The 8,889-nt window shown below is 36.9% G+C and overlaps 1 non-coding gene across 1 annotated transcript; it reads right to left on the bottom strand.

The window, feature by feature from the left end:
• Positions 1-298: 298 nt before the first annotated feature.
• LOC149843172 (small nucleolar RNA R71) lies at positions 299-404 on the bottom strand. The gene has a single exon (XR_016431199.1). It is a non-coding gene; the product is annotated as a small nucleolar RNA R71 (small nucleolar RNA).
• Positions 405-8,889: the final 8,485 nt, after the last annotated feature.

Below are 8,889 nucleotides of genomic sequence, written 5' to 3'. Positions count from 1 at the left end.
CCTGATGTAGGAGCGAGCCATTTTGAGATTAAGGCCAGTGTGATTCAAATGTTACCTTCGTTTTATGGCCTTAGCAATGAAGACCCATATCGTCATCTCGACGAATTCCTTGAGATTTGCTCGACTGTGCGAATCAATAATTTTGGAGACGACGCTATGAGGTTAACTTTGTTTCCGTTCTCTCTCAAAGATAAAGCCAAGCACTGGCTAAAATCTCTTGAGACGGTTCGTATTACTACTTGGGAAGGAATGCAAAAAGAATTTTTAAAAAAATATTTCCCAATTGGTAAGATGAACCAGTTTCGTAAAGCTATAACCAGTTTTTCTCAAATTGAGGGAGAACAATTTCATGAGTCTTGGGAGAGATTGAAAGATCTTCTCCGCAAGTGTCCCCATCACCAAGTGCCTCGTTGGCAGTTGGTGCAGTATTTTTATGACAAGCTTACTGAGAAGCATCGTCAAATGGTTGATTCGCCTTGTGGGGGCACTTTTATGCTCAAGAGTGAGGACGAGGCGTGGTCTCTATTCGAGACCTTAAGTGAAAACACGATGCATCATACCTTGTCTTCACGGCTCGATAGGACTACATCTCTGTCTAGTGGTCCTAGGAAAGTTGGGATTTCCGAAGTTGGGTCCGAGTTAGAATTACGTACCAAGGTTGACCAGTTGACTAGGAAATTAGATCAATTCCTAGCCAATTCCTTGAGAAATCCAGTAGAAAGAGTGTGCGAGCTATGTGCTAGCTCTGCACACTGTGTTGCGGATTGTCCGACAGTGCCATTATATCTTGAATTCGTTCAGGAGCAGGTGAATGCTGCCCAAGGTTTCGCTAAACCCATGCCTGATTCATTTACATCCTCATATAACCCAGGTTGGCGAAACCAGTTTATTTCCCCATCTCATCAGCCCTCCCAGACACAGTATAGACCCAGTAACCCTTCACAAGGTTACTCGCATCCTATATTTCCACAGGTTCATCCCCAGTATTGTCTACCTTCTCCTCAGGAGCCCATTCCAAGTTCATCATTTCAAGAGAAGATGTTAGAAGCCTTTTCTGATATCAAGGCCACTCTTTGTTCCCATACGCAGTCAATAGCCAAGCTAGAGACTCAAATGGGACAGTTAGCTTAGACATTGAGTAGACAAAGTCAGGGGAACCTTCATAGTCAGTTTGTTGTCACATCCACGGGAGAGGATTCCATGTCATTTGACTTGCAACCCACCGATTCACATTATGAGTAAGTCAAATCTGTTACATCCCTTCAGTATGGGAAGGCGTGTCACTCCACTCGGGAATCGACTCATGAGCCCCATATCATTTCTACTGACGAGTCGATCTCCATGATACCTCAGAAAAAGGGGTCTGACCTACAACATGCATTATCATCATATAGAGCCCCATTTTCTCAACCTTTAGGATCACCAATTTTTACTAAGCAAGAGGTGCAGATGCAGAAGGTGCTTAACCAAGTCAAGCCTGATCATATTCACCACTTGTCTGAAGTTGCATTCATTGATAGTCGGTCGGTCCTAGACTCTCTTGCTAAAAGATATCGCAAATCGAATGAAGATTTGCTGAATGAGTGCAACAACTATAATATGGGGTCAGAATCAAAATACATACAGAATTGTTCATGCAAAATCAGAATATAAGGTTTCAGTATTTAATCAAAATAAAATAAAAATTAACAATAAAAATTTTCAAAAATTGGCAGAGATGAACTAGACATATAAATAAAGAGAACCCTTTTTATATAATAAAAAATTGACCTCCCATTAGGAAGATATGACTCTTACAAAATGAACCAAAACCTCAGCAACTCAAGCGATGCAGAATGATGGGGTTCTAGTTTTCAACCAAAATTAGATATGAAATGACCATGAAAATTGTTAAAAATTGGCATGAATAAACTAGATTCAATTTTGAAGACACCACTTTTTACGAATCAGAAAGATCATCTCTGGTTAGGGAGAAATCACTCTGGTAAGTCGGTTCTGATTCTGCTAAAATCCTGACAATGCAGAATAATAGGTTCCAAATTGCAATTTTTAAAGTGAGTCAAACGACCTTAGAATGATCTGATTTTTGGTAGAGATCTCAAAAACATATGCATAAAGTTATAGTAAAAAAATTAGATCAAAATGAGCTCTAATTACATACGAATTGATAGATCTAAAATGTACCAAAATTGAAAATACAATATAAAGGCAATTGAACAGAATAAAAGCAACTTACACATCTGTGGATGCTAAAATGTGAGATCTAATGTTTTAAATCATGAATGAATGCATGGATGATAAAAATTTAAGATAAAATGTATTCATAAACATAATCAAAGTGTTGAAGCATAAATTAAGATTAATTTGACCAATTGAATATGAGATTTGATCTATAGAAGATCAAATCTTATAATTCTATTGGCTAAAATGAAATTGCGTGAATCAAATAGCAAATTGAATGGATCAAAAAATATGAAATCAAAATTAATACAGAAATGAAGTCGATCTACATTGCTACTTATGAAATTCGAAAGAAATTAAAAGAAGAAGAGAGGAGGGGAGCGACACTTAAAGAAATTAAAAAAAAATTGGAAAAACTAGTTGAAAAAAGGGAAGAGCGTTCACCTTAAGGCCAAGGAAAGAGCTCCTTCTTCTTTACTCCAATCACCAAAAAAAACCAATATTATCAAATATGAGAAGAGAGGAGAATTCGAGATGATCGACCCCTCCCTTTTGGCTTTTATTTATAGCCTAAGGTGAGGGTAGTTTAGGCATTAAAAGTTTTAAAAATCAGTTAGGGTAGGACCAATGTGGCAAGGCCTCTAAAAGGCTCTTGTCACATGGCATTTTAAGGGGACACAAGGGGGGTTGACCCCTCCCATATGGGCATTTCCAAAAAGTTTCAATGGGTAAAGTGGGTATTTTGCTAAAACATTGACACATGGCACCACCTCCAAGTGTGTACATATGTGGGTTTTTAAAAACAAAGAGGAGGTTAAAATGAGCTTTAAAAACAAGGTTTTTTTAACTAAAAGGGGTTTTTGAAATGGAAAACTTTTTTTGAAATTTGAAAATGCCAAGTGGTGCCCCCTTTATAAAAAAAAATCCTTTTCTTTTTAAAATCTAAAATCAAAGATTTAAAAGTAAAAAGGGAAATAAAATGTTAAAAAATAAAGGGGGTTTGAAAATTAAAAACAATGGATCTCAATTGGATTTAAGATCCATTTTGATTTTTGAAATCCAAATTGAAAAGAAATTGGATCCAGATTGATTTTTGAAAGTTTTTCTCAAAACATTGGATTTGAATTTTGAAATGCAAGGATTGGTTTTGAAAATTGGATAAAAATCGGGTTTTGAATCTAGATCTGGATCTATTTTGGTTTTTGAAATCCAAATCAAAGTTTAAAAGTGGATTTAGCTTTGAAATATCAATTTTTGAAAGAAGGAGAATATTGTATTTATTTTTGGAATAAGTGGATTAGTTTTGAAATTCAATTTTGAAAAAGGACCTGGATTCGAGGTTTTGAATAAAAAAAATGGATCTGGATCTCGATTAAAGGTAAAAATGAAGGAAATTGGTTCAAAATGGTAATCGAACCTTGAATATGGATTTATAGAATGAATTGAAATGGAAAATCCAGGCTTATAATGAAATTTGAATCTTCGATCAAGCCTGAAAATAGAATTGGATCTTGGATCTAGATCAAAATCCAAGAAGTGAAATTGGATTTCAAATATTATGTATGAAAAATGGATCTGAGATGAAAATAATAATATTGATCCAATTATCCTCTTGAATGGATAAGGAGGTGGATCCAAGGGCAAAAAGAAAAGGGTAAATTTTAAATTTTGGAAAATTTGAGGTGTTTACACCATCCTATCACCGAGATTCCAAACAACAAGCTAGTTTGACCAAGATTTTACCTCAGGACCTCCAAATGCATAAACGCCCATCCCAGCGTCGAGATTCCAAACAGGCTGTATAAGCAGTTGATAAATAAGGGTGCAAACGGATCCACATCTAGATTTGGATCCTTGAAGGAAGACCTGAGTGTGTATTCACATCTAATCAAATTTTTTCAAATTTAAACCAGATGTGGATCATCAATACTTTAAGTCAAATAAAATTCAGATTTGGATCAAAACCTGATTCAATTGTGTTTTGCAAAGTCTATTATATTCAATTTTATATCAAAATCTAGTCCATTTGCATCTTTTATGTGAAACTAGCTTTGCTTTTTTTATGCTTTTTGTTACATGGAGAAACTGCCCCTGGTGCAGAGACCTAGCTGTTGGCTCAGCATGTCGTACTTACGGTCTTTATCCATGTCAGCGTAAAACTCTGAGGGCTTACCCCTTGACCCAGGGAGTCACCAACCTTTGGCTTATGCAGTGGAGTGATGCCCATGGGATTTGAATGTAGACAACCCATCAAACGGTCTAAGCCCCATCCCACTATGCCGAACCCCTTGGATCTTATTCTACGTTTTTTACCTGCTCCAGTATTACAACATAAGTTTGGTTTCAACCTTACCTCATTGAATATGGTTTGGACCTACACATTTCGGATTGGGATTCGGATCTAGCATGATCCTTCCTGAATTCAATACTACATTCCCCATACCTAACACCCCACAAATGCAAGCATGCACACACTCACCGAACAAAAGTTCATCTTGTGTCATATAGGGTTCCCATCTAAAAATCAGCAGAACAAGTACTTGTCCCACATTGGAACAAACTTTTAGCTATTTTCATTTTAGGAAATAATGTTGGACATAATGGGTTTGGATCCAACCCACAAGGTGACCCTGTTTGACACTATTAGTGGGCCACATTAATGGACCATATAATGGGATTAGTGGGTGGGAGTTATGTGAGTGAAGAAACTGCATTCACGTAACTGCCTATTTCTCCCATTATATAAAGGGTAGGCTGCCATGAAAATTATGAGAGATTCATAGCAATTAGCTTACCCCAAATACCACATAAGGAGTCCTACTCATGGTCGATCTAAGGTTTGGGCTCATCATGAGCGTTGATCGGCTGAAGAGAATGCACTCTATGACAACTACAAGTATGTTTTCTGTGTTTTGCATTGAATTTTGCATGAAACTCCAACCAATAAATCTTACTCCAAATTGGAAGAATCAAGTACAAAATAGATGATGGGTAATGAACATTGAACAAAATATATATAAATGAAACATAAAAGAGAAAAAGTTGGATTGGATGCAAGTCAAGTCTGTCAATTACACTTTGAGCTCAAATTTGTTTGATACGAATCAACTTAGATCTGACAACATTTTTGATATGTTCTCATTGTTAGATAGAATTTAAAAAAAAAAAGGCAGAATGGAGAGACAACTCTATGATTAGGGTAGTACTTCCGTTAGTAAGATGGTGAAACCCCATCATGACAAATAAGGTGCATTCACATTTCACACTTTGAGTATTCCGCTGTACTTGACAGTAATTCATCTTTAGGATAGGGCCTGCCCGTAGTACACAGCAACACATCAGGTGCAACAACACACTAAAGTGTAAAATGTGATTGCACCCGCCCGGATCGAGTAGAATATGATTGCATTAAGCAGCCATCACCCTCCATCAGGTATTGGGTCCCACACCTGACAGGCCCTATCCCCGAGATGGAGGGTGAGCAGGTGCTTAATGCACAAATATTTGTGCAATCATATTGCACCTGATCTTTTTCACCTTGATCACTATGCATCTTATGTATAATCATGCCTTCTAATCATCACACAAATTCTCTCTCTCTCTCTCTCTCTAATATATTTTTATGCTGGCCTTAACTGAGGGTTAACACGCATAAGATGTTTGTTTTGTCTTTTATAAAACCTGAGAAGGATGAATTAGTTTATTTATTTGACACAAAATTACACGGAAAGAGAAAATTCGTTAGTTAACAAAATGTAAGCCACATGCTTCAAAAGTTCACTTGTAACACTGACCTTAAACATGTGTTGTGGACTTTCAGCTTGCCAAGCCTCTGCAACTGCAAAGCCATGTCACATGGACACGCTCGAACATAGTGACATTAAGGATTCTTTGATGCACTGTTTCCAGCAGGATTCGAACGGAAATTCCGTTGAGAACAGGGATTTTAACAAACGTTGGATGCGGTGGACATGCAGAACCCGTTCGTTGAAATGGCTTGAAGATAGCTCGACCCATTTATTAATGGGCTGAGTTTTGACCCAGTTATTAATGGGCACGAGTTTGAAGAGCAGCCTATGACCTGGCCCATTAACCCATTTCAATGGACCAATGTTCAATGCATCGGACCCAAGGGGTTTGCCATAGTGGGATGGGCCTAGACCATTTGACGAGCGGTCTAGGTTCGAATCCTATGGGCGTCCCCCCTACATTAGCCAAAGCTTGGCGACAACTTGGGGTCGAGCGGGAAGCCCTTGGGGTTTTACGCTGACATGGCCAGAGAGTAAGTACGGTAGGTTGAGCCAGCGTGACTCGATTTCTGTGCCTAGAGCAGTTTCTCTGAGTAAAACTCAAAAAAAAAACTCAACGGGTCGGTCCAGCCCAGCCCAAACACCATTTGTAGGTTATTTTCAAATGAAGTTCATAAATAAATTCTTATAATACCAAAATAATGAATTAAATAAAAGATTAATATACTCACATTATCATATATATATATATATATATATATATCTTTCTATTTTTTTATATAATCAATACAACTAATTAGGTAAATAATATTAATTATCAAGTTTCTATGCAGCCAGCTATTAAAAAATTAATTAGGTAGCTCAGGCTCATTGGATCAGCGCGGTAGCCCGTGAGCTGACCCGAACTCGGCCCATAGTTCAGCCTTATAACTAATGAGTCAAGGCCTAAAACCTTGGCACGCTCGGCCACCATCCCATTGCCCACCCAGCATGTGAAAGGGCATTGCCACCTATTGAGATTATTGAAATATTTTTAATAGGGATGATGGATTCCTCACCAATCAGAATTATTACAATTGCAATAGAAGAGACACACACACAGATCTAAAACAACTTGCCGCTGATCGTATAAACTTGAGGTAATGCGTCGATGATGAATTCGCTTCTATCTGATCCCAACTATCTTCGAGAAGGCTGCCAAGTGCCATAAGCAGTAACCTGCATCAAGGATTAAGAAAAAATATGAGAGTTTGAGGCTATAGGATTGAACACACAAACACACCACTTATATATATATATATATATATATATATATATATATGGTGCATGATCACTTTTGAACATGACAAAATGAACTCACGCGGAGCATCCATCACGCACATGATGGACGCTTTGCGCTTGTTTCCACCAAACAAGAGCTTTAGTGGTCAAAAGCCGCTGTTAAAGGTTCAATACCTTTAGCGACGAAAAAAGTCGCCACTAAAGGTCTTCTTTAGCGAAACCACGTGCAGATCATTCATCACACGCACGATGAAGTTTTCACATGAGTTCATTTTGGTTATGTTCGAAAGTGATCATGCACCTACGAGTTTTCGTGTGTATATATAAGGGCGTAATGTCGGATGCCCTTCCCATTAGAAGTGTGCACGATCAAGGGCACAAGCGTGTCAAGAAAATGCCTTTAAGGGGTTGCAAAAGCTGCTAAAGAGTGTTTTTTCGAAAAGAATGCCGCTGATCGGCAACGGTCAGAATTCATCAACGTTACTCCTATTGCCTATTTTGGGAGAACAAAGTTTTCTTGACATGTTTTTACACAAATCTGACCATGCGTATACTTTCTCTATGGTTTATTTGCTAGAAAGCAATACTTAGACCATGTTTTTTAAATGAAAAATATAAAATTTTAAGCTTGAATATTTATGAAAAAATTAGACCATCGATTTTCAAACATTATAAAAACCTATCCACATGTCAGACAAACAAAGAATACATTCTTATAAAAATCAAGCAAGTAAAACACACACACACACACACAGATATATATATATATATGGTCAAATTTGAAAACATATAAAAAACTCTTTAAAGGCTCGGTGTAGTGGTAGGCACTGTGCAAGGAAGGCCAGTTGTTTTTATTCAACACGATCACATAGATTTGTTCATGGTTGATTGTTAGGAGTTGACCCTTTGTTTATATTGCTTTATAAAAATATTTTATTTATTTATTTATTTTGATGATGAGGAACCCTTTCCAAGAAGAATAGCAGATCAAGTGATCTGCCAAATCACTTTTAGAAAAGTGATTTGGCATCCTCACCATCCATAATATACACAAGGACCTCTGTGATGAAGCAATGGACGGTTTAGATGTCAAATCATTTTCTTAAAGTGATTTGACATATTTGATTTGCTCTCCCCTAAAATTAGGTCATCGACACCTAAGCTTTTACCGTTGCCACTCAGCCAACCCACGTGAGTGTCAACACATTTTCGATGAATTTACATAATCAATTTTAGACACTTGAAAAAAAATTCAAATACCCAACAAACTTTTTTTTATATAAATCATGCATACAAAATGTTTAGGGTTTTTCAACTTCCACCCATTTTTTTCTTCAAATTAAGCAACCAACATCCGGTTTAGTTATCTATTTATCTATTAAATTTTTTCTTCAAATTAAGCAACCAACATCCGATTTAGTTATCTATTTATCTATTAAAATGACCATTATACGCATTCTTCTTTGACAACCTAATTATTAGGGAACCTACCCTGGCCTTGTAAACCATGAATGTTATGTTATGCAAACCATAACGAAAATGAAACAAACACAAGATAAAAAATAAAAAGAATAAAAATAATAAAAAGACAAGATTTGTGTGTTTTCACACTCAGGTGAAGGAAGAGCAAGAAATCTACTAATAAATGTGAAGAAATACATGTACAAATCTCTCAAAA

The sequence above is a fragment of the Nuphar pumila genome, chromosome 3 (genome assembly GCF_984573655.1).
Source record: "Nuphar pumila chromosome 3, dmNupPumi1.hap1.1, whole genome shotgun sequence".
Lineage (NCBI taxonomy): Eukaryota > Viridiplantae > Streptophyta > Magnoliopsida > Nymphaeales > Nymphaeaceae > Nuphar > Nuphar pumila.
The sequence above is the reverse complement of the archived record's forward strand: the minus strand, read 5'-3'. Positions and strand labels throughout refer to the sequence as shown.